General features: G+C 47.4%; 1 long non-coding RNA gene across 1 annotated transcript; it reads right to left on the bottom strand.

The window, feature by feature from the left end:
• Window positions 1-682: 682 nt before the first annotated feature.
• LOC125085180 (uncharacterized) lies at window positions 683-10,845 on the bottom strand. The gene is made up of 2 exons (XR_007122797.1): window positions 3,759-10,845; window positions 683-1,337 (listed from the first exon to the last, which is right to left on the bottom strand). It is a non-coding gene; the product is annotated as an uncharacterized LOC125085180 (long non-coding RNA).
• Window positions 10,846-11,754: the final 909 nt, after the last annotated feature.

Raw genomic sequence — 11,754 nt, 5'->3', positions numbered from 1 at the left:
GGAATTCTTAGGTGGTCACTGCCCAGAACCGGAGGCTCAGAGGAGCCAGATCTGTGTCACATAGCCATGCCCAAGCTGCTTCTTCCATATTGGTTCATTCATTCACTCGTTCATTCATTTATTCAACAAGTGGTAAAGAGAGAGTCTCCTGGGCCATGGGCTGAGGACGACTCGAATGAACATGACTAAATCCTGGCTCTCAAGAGGTTTATAGGTCAGGACAGCTGTAGGGCAAACATACTAGAAATGACAGTATCAAGAAAATTATGCCAAGAGCCGGGAAAGCTGTAGAGGGGTCTGGATGTTTCCCAGGGAAGAGAAATCACTGCTGCTGGTGGTGAATAACAATGATAATAATAAGAAGAAGAACAGAATCTAGCAGGCACCATGCTAAGCATTTTACAGGAAGCATTCAGAAGACAACTTTACTTGGATCGGGTCTTACAGAAGATTAAGGCATTGATGGGCAGAGATGAGCCGGGTGTTGGGCAATGCTGCCATTTCAGAAGGACAGCATCACAGACAGAAGAAGAGCATGAACCAGGGCACAGAGGTGGGGAGTTGCTTGGTGGAGAGTGTGCAGGGGAAGCACCCAGAGGCCAATCTGGCTGGTAAGTATGGGCATGAAGGAGAGGACTGAGAAGTCTTGGCGAGAGGGGTAGGAAGGGGTCAGATCACAATGGGCCATGAATATCAGAGTCAGGAGTTTGTACTTTATTTAGTAGGCAGTGGGGAGCCATTGAGGGTTTTTGAGCAGGGGAGTGACATGATTAGAGCTGTGCTTTAGGAAAATGAATCTGGCAGCCGTGAGTAGAACAACCAGAGCAGTGGAACTTAAGAGAGTTGTGCAGGGAGGCAGATGCCGCACCTGGTGACTGGCATGGCGTGGGGCTTGTTGGGTGAATTGGAGAGGCCTGGGGGAGCTGTGATAAGGGCCTTCCCGGGGACAGTGGTGATGGTGAGGCAAAGATGGGTGCCAAAGAAATCAGGAAATGTCTGTGAACTGGTACACTAACTGAAGGTAAAGATGAGGACTGGGGAAGGGCTGGAGGCTCCAAGGTCTCTGCGAGGTTGAATGGGTGGGTGACATGGCAGTCAGCGAAGCAGGGACTCACAGGTTGTTGCCGGCTTCAGGAGAGGCATGAGAGTCTGCTTGTCCAAGTGTCAGGCTTGCGCTGCTGGGGTTGTGGGCTTGGATCTCAAGAGAAGCTTGGAATTAGAGATCAGTGCTTCCATTGCCTGCAGGGAGGTGACGGCTGAAAGTTTCCAGGTGGTAGAGGACTCCTGAGAGACTGGAGAGAACAGGGGAGAGCTGGAGTTGGAGCTTTGTGCTGTGGCTACATTTAGGGGAGAGCATAGGGGACAAAAGAGACAGAGAAGGAGGGTTAGAGACACTGTGGGTGTGGGGTGTGGGGGTGCAGTGGGAAAGGCAGCCAAGAGATGTGGGAGTTTCCCTCACCGGCCCACTGCTCAAACCAAGGCCCCAGACTTGAGGTTTCCCCGGAGGCCCTCTTACCCCTCTTACCCCTCTTCTGGAGCAAACAGAAGTGGGAATCAATGCAGGGGAAAGCAGGAGCCGATGAGAACAATTGCTCTCTGCCTTGGGATTCCTGAGACCCTCAGATCTCAGCACACTCAGGGGCTATTAGGTTCATGCTGATGATTTGGCTACAAACCACCCGGCCGGGCTCCTCTTTCTGAGGTAGGTGGCACCCTTGTCTTGTCATCCCCTGGACAGGTTTGACCATCCTCTTCCTCGGCACTGGAGATCACCCTGGTCCGCAGCTGACTCCCTCTGTCTTGGGCCCTGCTCCTGCCCCTGGGCTGGTGACGCCCAGGTCCCCCAGCATCCCCAGAACTGTGGGGTTTAGGAAGTAGAGGGGATAGGACCCAGAACCTCGTTTCCCATTGAAGAGGAGCAAGGCATGGGAGGTGGTGCGGGCCCCCACCCTCCCGGAGGGGACCCGCAGTCCTAAATGCCCCCGCGCCTTCTCCATATTGTGGGAAAAGCTGCTGCATCCATCACTGTCAGGCGCCGAGTTTGAATAAATTTGAATGCACTGAGCCGTGGGCTGCAGTTTCTATAATATCACTTTCCAGTTTGAATATTTCACTTACTTTTTTTTTTTGAATTTCTTTTTATCCAACAGTTTCTCCTCCTTTTCATCTCTCCCCACTGCGGCCACTGGATGTAGAAAGGACAGTGTCTTGAGAGTGTCTGAGATGGGAAGAAACCAGGCCTTTGGCACCTTTGGCATCTCTGTCCTCCCACCTGCCACCCCCACCCAGCACATGTGCTCCCTGGGCTGGGAGCTCCATCTCCCCACCGTCTGTGTAGATGGGGATTCAACACTTGGAGAATAAGCCACCCTGAAACTCCAACCCTTGCATATGGGCAGACCACGTATGCCAGGGTCCTGCTTCTTTTCTACGGGGACTGAGCCCCTCACCTACGGACACTCATCACACACACACACACACACACACACACACCCCTTCTGATATAGTAACTTGTACCTAAATGTTAACGGCAGATTGCAATTTCCCACTAGGAAGCTAGCTCCTAAGTCCCTCCAGCCACTGTCCTGCCCTCCCCCATAAATGAGGACTCCCAATTACAGATGCTCTCTCCATCTCCCTGTACCTCTTCACTCTCCATCCATCAGTGTGGTATCAATACCAACAGCCTTCTGGACAGGGGCTGCTGGGAGGGAGCACTCCAGAGAACCACCCCTGGCTCCTGGCCAGAAGCCCCATGATTTTCTAGACTATGGTTAGTGTCATCCCCACTTCTCACCCAGAGCTCAGGGACCAGGAGGAATTGGGGTGCACGCAGGGAAAGCGAGCATCCTGGAACAAAATGACTCAGAACTGCATTGGAGAATGGGTCCAAATAGGGAGGGGGAGGTGAGCAGGTTGAGAAGGGTTCTGGGGACCCTCTGAGTCTGTATTTTTCTATAATGGCATCTGGTCACACTGCCCTTTGGACCACATATAAGGTACCCCTGCTACATAGATAATCTCGAGAGGGCAGTGACCATTCAGGAGGCTCGGTGATACTGACATCGATGAGGACATTCTGCTTTATGGGGCACACTAATTGGCTCGAGGGCCACTGAGTGCCCCAATCATCTAAAAAGGACCCACACTGACCATATGTGGATCCCTGCACCTCCAAGGGGTCATCCAGACGATCTCCCAAGGAGACATTATTCATAGAGCACATGCCACTCGTCCCTGCCAGAAAGGGTACACTTCCTTTGGCTCCTACTCCTCCCCCAACAATGCCCACATCTGCCACACAGTAGGTATGTATGGGGGTGGGGTGTGAGGGGAAGCAGGAAGCATAAAGTCTCAGTGAATCTGTGACTTTTGGAGGTGATGCCGCAGAACCCCACTCTGTGCCTGGTCCTGTGTGCTCATAGTGAGACAAGGCAGGAGACAGGAAGAAATGGTTGGATTTGGGGGACTCAATATGTGATTGGGGAGGTGAAACTGTCATTAAAAGTAATATTTATTTCTACTTCACACCGTGCAATGGTCAAAAGGGCTTTGAGCAGATTTAGGACTCACGCATACACACACACACACATGCAGGGATCAAAACAGTTTACAAAAAGAAAGGACAATCAGAAACCATTTAAAGGCAGGAGAAAGATAAACAGATGAAGGCTCTGGTCAGGGGAGTGTCTGCAGTTAGCATGGCCATCACAGGATGAGGGCCCAGGCTGTAATTGTCCACCTCTCAAGGGGCTCACCTGTATGGGTTCAGGTAGTCAGGGAAGGCTTTCTGGAGGAGGCGGAACCAGTCCGGGGACTTGACAGATGGCAGAACAAACTGGAGCGGTATTCCAGCGGTGGGACTAGAGTGAGGAAAGTCAAAGAAAAGGAGCTGAACGCGTAGCAAACGTTGGGTCAGGGAGGGGTTGGCAATGAAAGTGGTGAGTTTGAGGAACAGTGAGCAGGGGGCAGATAGACAATATGTCCGGGGACAGTAAAGAGATGAGAGTCCCTGTGGGCCATTGATAGAGAGGAGGTGGGGTGGTCACTGCGCTGGGAACACTTAGGAGGCACCCCAGACTAGCTTGGCCTCACTTCAATATCTCCTAATTCTCATACAAGCCCCTCAGCACCCTCTTCCTGCAGCCCCTCTTCCCCTTCTGCCCCCCATGAGCTCAAACTCAGCACCCAGCAAAGACAGCCCTCACCAGGGGAGGGTTAGCCACACCAAACAGGCCTCCCGCTAAGAAGGAGGCACATACCCCTACAAGGGCAGAAGCCTCCCCGCTCCCGCCGTGTGCCCTGGCTGGCCCTGTGGTGGGAGGGGTGCAGTGTGAAGGGAGAGGCTCTCCTGCTGCACCATGACAGATGATTGACTCGAAACAATATCTAAGGCGATCAGGATAAAGTACTGGCCATTTCAAGGCTCAGCAGAATTCAGATTCTAATTAGACTTCTCACCACATTCCAAATAAAAATGGTTCCCCTGGTATCCTCTTTGCCTATCAGGTGTCTCTCCCTGATCGCTGGAACAAAACGCATAAAGAAAGTGATTAAAGCCATAACAAAGGCATAAAATTGGAATTATCGCTGCCACCACATCTGGGAGCATGGAGTGTCACCACACCGCCCCCTCCTCTCCAAACCTGCACACACAGAGAAATGCTGTCCCACCCTAGCTCCTGGCTGGGCACCCTGCACTGCCTGCCAGCAGATAGGTGAAGAGCTAGGGGGATGAGGGTTCAGGGGGAGGGATTGGACTGGTGGGGGGCGGGAGGTCCGAGGAACCGGGGATTGGAGATCAGGAGGCAAGTAAAGTGGGCAAATGAGGGGGTCCAGGCCTGGGGAGAAAGGGGTGTGTGGTCTAAGGAGTGAGGGATGAGCAGACAATGGCCACTGTCTCTAGTGTCTAAATATTTGTCAGTGGGGTAGGTCCTCGGGGTTCTTGCCTTGATGACCTCCCCACACCCAAGACATACATGCTCGTTGGCACACACATGTAATCAGGGCTTACAACCTGCTGTAAATTGTTTTAAGCCCTCCATGTAGTGTCCATCTCTCTTGGGAGACACCACAAGTCCCCCCACTGCCCCACTGCCCAGGCCACCAGACCCAGGGCTGGTTTTCAGTTCCCTTTCCCTGCCTGCTTCCAACAGGGGGCACTCACCTAGAGAGACCAGTAGATCCCCATCCATCCCTAACGTGTGTGTGTGCACGGCCAGCACCCAATCCAGAGACCCCAGTCCCCTGTACTGCACCTTTGCACACATGCACACACACACGTGTGTGCCACGCCTATAACAATCCCCTCACGCAGTGCCCCCTATGCTGGGACTACAGCTGAGGCGCCCATCTCGGCGGGGCCCTGGCTTCTCTGGCTCTTTTTGCCTCCCCTGCTGCCCCCCCGTGTGCCCCTCACAGCTAGCCCGGTACCTGGTAGTACCGGGCAGCCTTGTTCCCTGCGTGGGGTGGGGAGGCAGGCGGGAGGTCCAGAGGAGGGTGAGGGAGTGGGAGCGGGGCTCTGAGCGGGGACGATATAAAATTAAAAGGTAAAAAGCAGGAACGCAAATGGAGGGTGCTTTCAGCTTTCACATTATTAATGACTCTTCAAAAAATCGGCGAGTTTTCCAATCTTCTCTGAGAAGCGCTTGAAGGAGCTCACAGATGAAACTGACCTTCAAAATGTTCTTTGGTCTTTAGTTAAGAAATTCGCTCGCCATTATGGCATCATTAGGGAAACAAGGATAAAATTACTCCATGGTTAATGACCTATAGTATCTCCCCACCAAAATTTGTTTCAGATCTAATAAAACTGTGCTTAACACACTCGGATGAGTTATGAGGACTGTTCTGCAGGGTATTAAAATGTGGAAAATAGATTTTCCGAAGCTGGGGGGACTGGACTTTTTGAATCAGATAGCAGAATGGAATTTTCTGGGCAATAAATTCTTCCATGTCTCAATTTCATCTCGCGCTCTCTCTCTCCTGCCTGCCTCTGCCCCTCACTCTCTCTCTCTCTCCCCCACTCTCTCTCTGTCTCCCTCTCTCTGTCTTTCATCTTTCCCTAAAATACTGAAGCAACACAGAAACGCTTCAAATTTGAAGCCTACATAAACTTTGAAAAAAGCAGAGTGACAGAGGCCGTCTGTGTGGGGCAGGGGGAGCCCGCATGTGTGTGTTTGTGGCTATGTTTGTGGCTCCTGCCTGCCCCACAAGAGTGGAAGCAACTCTCCATCACCGCACCCAGGGCCCCTGTACACACCCAAGGTGGGGGTGACACCCTCCATTTCTCTCTCTCCAGCCAAGCTGCCAGATCTCACCCCCTGCACCAAAATCACAGGGCACACCCACGCTACTAACCCTTCCTAACATCGCCCCCACCTGGGGCCACCGTACACACCAATGCCAGGAGTCCACCTATGAGAACACACCTGCCCTGTCCACTCCAGACTTCTTGGTGATGGGAAGGGGGTCGCATGAGCCTCATGAAGGGTCAGAACTGCCCTTTTTTGCACATGTGCATGCCCATCAGCACATGCTAGCCCTCTTCATGGGACACACCCAGATGCCCCAGTCAGGCAGGCTGGCGGCTGAGACCCGAACCCCGGCCCAAGCACTGGCCGAAGGTTTTCGGGGGCTGGATACTGCCGCGGAGAGAGGTGGCTGGCGAGGTAATGGCATTTTGCTCTCTTTAAACTTTAATCTTTCCTATTAATTCCCTGCAACTGGAGAATGTGTGAGAGTTAATGTTCCGTGAACGTGTTTCGCACTCGGCAGTCTCTTCGAGCTAATTACCTTCAGGTGCTAAATGGAGGGAAATTGCAATCCATTTGGATGTGAAAAAATTTCGCCTTCCCGTCCCCTGTGAGACATCCTTTTTCCTGAGTGCTGCAGAAAGAATGCTCTCTGGGTGGGAGTTTTTTTCCTAATGTTTTTTTTCTTCGGCCCTCTCCCCCGCCCCCTTTCTCCAAGAGTCTGGGTTGTGTGGGACGGTGGAGGTTGGAGGCTGGAGGAGGCCTGGGCCTGGGCACAAGGTCTAAGTCTGGGATGGAGGCCAGGTGGGGAGAGACTTACAAGCAGGGGAGATGCCCAGGTTGGGAAACTGTCCCCTGCACCTTGGAGGCCTTGGAGTGGAAGTGTATTTACACGCTTAATAACACGCTTATTACCAGTGTTTCTCAGCTGCTAGGTTTTGAATACAGATATAATAGAATTTTACAAGCCACATAAAAGCTGTCCTTCTCCTGGACCCTGAACTGGGGTGTCTGGCAGGGCGGAGGACAGGGAATAGCGAATGGAGACAAGGAGGGAGCTCAAGGAGGGAGAGAATGTAAATGGGTCAGAGAACTGGACAGAGAAAAAAGGGGACCGTAGTGGGAAGGAGATGGGCCTCCAGATGGGGCTGCACGAGGGCCAGTGAGGAGAGATGGGCAGGACCTCTGTCTGTGTCCCAGAGAACTGGCACCCACGATAAAGACATGAAGTCCAGGAAGGTCGGGCCAGGAAGGCGAGCTCTTGAAGCGTCTTGTGCGTGTCTTGTGTCTCCGCAGAGCCTGCCCACCTTAGTGACACACCCATCCCGCCAACCCCATCTGATCTCTGATCTCGGACCTCCAGTGCATCCAGGCCTCACAAAAAGGACACATCTAATTACACCTCCTCCCTCTACCCTGATTCCAACCCACCAGCCTTTGCAAACCCCATTTCTTAGCCCAGGTTGGACCAGGCAGCAGCCCAGATGTAATCTTTTGCTTCCACCCAACAGGGAACAGTTTGATTTGAAACACAAAGGACAGAGTCCCTACCCCCAAGTGAGTGGCACTCCACTCGAAAGAGGATGTGGACCCCCATGAAGGGCCTGGGTTTTACCCCCGACTTGGAATTCTCTCTCAGACCTCACCTGTGTTTTACTTGTGAGGGAAAATCTGTTCTTTCTAACACTGAAGAGCCTTCTTTGGGACAATATATTGGGAAAATACTGGAATGGCTTGGGTTTACTTATTTGTCAAGAGTTTATTCTGAAAGAGTTTCAAATATATATATTTTTAAATCCATATACCTATTAGCTGGTTTCAACAACTGTCAACATAGAGCCGATCCTATTTCTTCCATCCGCCGGGACTGTTGGGACACAGACATCAAATCAGCTCACGCGCAAATATTTTAATATGCATTTCTAAAAACTAAGGACTCATTTAACATTACCCCCAATAGCATCATCTCACTTAAATAAAAAATGAGCTATAATTCCTTCCTCTCATCAGAGTAAGGAATAATTGAATAAGGAATAATTCCTTATTCAAATTTCCCTGAATTGGTTTCTAATCCAGGCCCCCACACTGGATGTGGTCAATGTGGCTTTTTATTCCATAGGTTACACTTTCTTCCCCTTTCTTGCAATTTATTGAAGAAATTGTGGGCCATTTGTCGTACAGAATTGCCCTCCTCATTCCAGGATTTTGCTGAGGGCACCCCTGTGGTATCATTTAACATGTTTCTCTGTCCTTTGAAATTGGTAGATTCCAGAATCACTTGGCTTTAGATTTGATTTTTTGGCAAGAATATTTCAGGGGTGGCATGAAAGTCCCATTGCATCACATTAGGACCACATAATTTCTCGTCGCTTTTCTTTTTATAATATAATATAATATAATCAGCAGGTTCGGTTGCTGCCGAATGGATCTATCCATTACAAAGTTCTCCTTCAGCTTTTTTCCTTCCATCAGCTTTTCACTTAATGGTTTTAACAGCCGTTTACTATCATTGACTAGATTCATTATTTCATTAGGTGCCTCTGTATTTGTTTTGAAACTGTTTCTTTTCTTCCAGCTTTTTATTTTGAGGTACTTTAAACTGTCCAGCCAAGTTCACTGTTGCAATGAATGCTCATATACTCTGACCCAGAAGAGCAATTGGTAACTGTGTCCACACTGGGTTAAACCATCTCTCCCTTTCTCTTTCTGAAACCCTTGTGTGTTAGTGGCTGACCTGAATGACACTTCATCCCAAAAGACTTCCGCAGTTATCTTTAAGACCAGGGATATCTGTCTGTACTGAACAGTGTGACGATCACTTTCAGGTACTTTTAAATTTTGCCTCATTTATGAGTTCATAGGCAAAACCCTTCAATTGTCTCAATCATGCTCTTTATAACTGCCCCTCCCTCACCTCAGGCTTCCTGTCATCTGATCCACGAAAGGATATATACCAAACCCTCCACTTTGGCCTCAAATCCTAGATCCCCTTGGGTCCCTCCCACTTACAGAATGAGTTGGAGAGAAATCCCAAGGGTATATCAGTGGTATTTGGTATTTTTTAATCTTGTGGAGGACTTAGCTCTTTTCCTGCCTGGTTTTGGGGAATTCTGGTTAACAGTTTCTTCTCACCCCCGAAACTTACAAAATCCAAATACTAAAAGTTTATAATAAACAAGTACCTAAATTATGCAACAATTATAAGCTGTACCTGAGAAAAACATCTTTTCCTAGCAGTGCCCTGTGTTGTTCTACCGTCCCCAGCCCAGGCAGGTGCAAGACAAAGCAACGCAGCCAGACCAGGGAGCTGCTCCTCCACTCCTCACGACCGGGAGCCTCTCTTGGCTGGACCCACCTGGACAGGATCAGGCAGGACCGCCCCAGCCAGCTGATAAGTAAATCTCCTTGTTGGATTTTTCCTTTTATCAATAAGTAATATCCCACTTTATCCTTATTAGAGCTTTTGCTCTTACACTCTTATTTTATATCAATGTTGCTAGCCCACATTCCTTTTGGTTAATATTTGCCTAGCACATCTTGTTTTATATCTTCATTTTCAATCTTTTTCTGTGACCTTATATTTTAGGCAAGTCTTTTGTGAACATCCTATGCCTGGATTTTTTAAAAACCCAAATTGAAAGTCTCTTTTAATGGGAAAATTTGATATGTCTACCTTTATTACGATTAATGCATTTGGACTTCTACCATCTCTGTGTTTTCTGTTTTGATTTTTTTTTTTTTTTAGTTCCCTCTTCTATACCTTCTATAATATTGATGAGTTTTCTTTATTCTGGTTTTTTTTTTATTTTCTTTTTTACTGGTTTGGAAGTTAAGCATTCTATTTCCAGACAAATAGTTATTCTTAATTTTTAAAACATGCATATGTTACTTAAAGACTAATGTTAATGTGTATTTCTGTTCTCTTGTTAAACAACAGAAGGATCTTAGAATGTTAAATCAATCTCTTCCATTTTTCATGCAATTTATTGATTAGCATTTTAGTTCCACCATATTTTTATACTCTTTCAAAAAGTTATTAATATGAATTATTGTTGTTAAGATTTACCTACATATTTACCAATTTCTTTGCTCACAATGGTTTCTGTTAGCCTAATTCTTCCTTTTGGGTTCAATTTCCTTCTCACTGAAGTTTTTTAGAAATTCTTCTAGCAAGGATATATGAGTAGTAACCTCTTTCATTTTTATCTGAAATTGTCTTTATTTCACCCTCTCTGTGTTGAATGATAATTACCTGGGGTATATTTTTCTAAGTTGACAGTTATTTTCTTTAGCATTCTGAGGCTGTAATTATTTCTCTTCTGGTTCCTATCACTCCTAATGAGAAGCCTGCTGCCTGTCTGATTGTCATTATGCTGGTAGCTTTTAAGATTTTTTATCTTTGATGTTCTGCAGAATCACTAATGTTTTTAGGTATAAATTTTCATTTATTCTGCTGTAAATCCAGTTGTGTTCCTTCTTATTGGGAATTTTTTTTTTTTTTTTTTGCATTCAATACTGGTCAATTTGCCACCTTTGAATCTTTATATATTGCTACTCTCCTTTTTCTCTCTGTTCTCTTCTTCTGGAATTTCTAGTATCCCTATTGGGCCTTCTCATTTTATTTCGCATTTCTTAACTTCTCCATATTTTCCATTACTTTTTTTTTTTTAAAGATTTTATTTATCTATTTGAGAGAGAATGACTGAGAGAGAGCATGAGAGAGGAGAAGGTCGGAGGGAGAAGCAGACTCCCCAAGGAGCTGGGAGCCCGATGCGGGACTCGATCCTGGAAGTCCGGGATCATGACCTGAGCCGAAGGCAGTCGCTCAACCAACTGAGCCACCCAGGCGCCCCAATATTTTCCATTACTTTAACTTTGTGAGGGTACTTTCCAATTTGCCTTCCAACTCACTAATTCTCTCTTTAGCAGTGTTATCAACTGTTCAACCACTCCATTGATTTGTTTTTATTTCAATATTTTATTTCTACAAATTTTATTTTGTTCCTTTTAAATTTTACTTTTCTTTTCCATTATGCCTTATTCTTATCTTTTGGATTTTATTCTTTCCTTTTTAGGGGGAATATTTTGAATATATTTATTTAAAAGTATTTTCCATATTATTTTGTTACCTATATAGTTATTTGAATTTGCCAGTGTATTATTTTTGCTGGTTCTCTTTTTGGTAGTGGTTCTTTTTTTTTTTTTTTTTTTTTAAAGATTTTATGTATTTATTTGACAGAGAGAACTAGAGAGCACAAGTAGGGGGAGCAACAGAGGGAGAGGGAGAAGCAGGCTCTCTGCTGGGTAGGAAGCCTGGTGCATGGCTCAATTCCACGACCCTGGGATCATGACCTGAGCTGAAGGCAGACACTAACTGACTGAGCCACCCAGGCACCCCTGTAGTGATTCATTTCTTCTTGTGGTTCAAAGTTCTTTATTGCGAACTCACTTCCAGCAGAACTTGGTTTCTGTAAGACACTTACATGCCTTTGGCCCTATA

Source organism: Lutra lutra, chromosome 14 (assembly GCF_902655055.1).
Source record: "Lutra lutra chromosome 14, mLutLut1.2, whole genome shotgun sequence".
Taxonomy (NCBI): Eukaryota; Metazoa; Chordata; class Mammalia; order Carnivora; family Mustelidae; genus Lutra; species Lutra lutra.
Note: the sequence above shows the minus strand (reverse complement) of the source record. Positions and strands in the feature narration are given on the sequence as shown.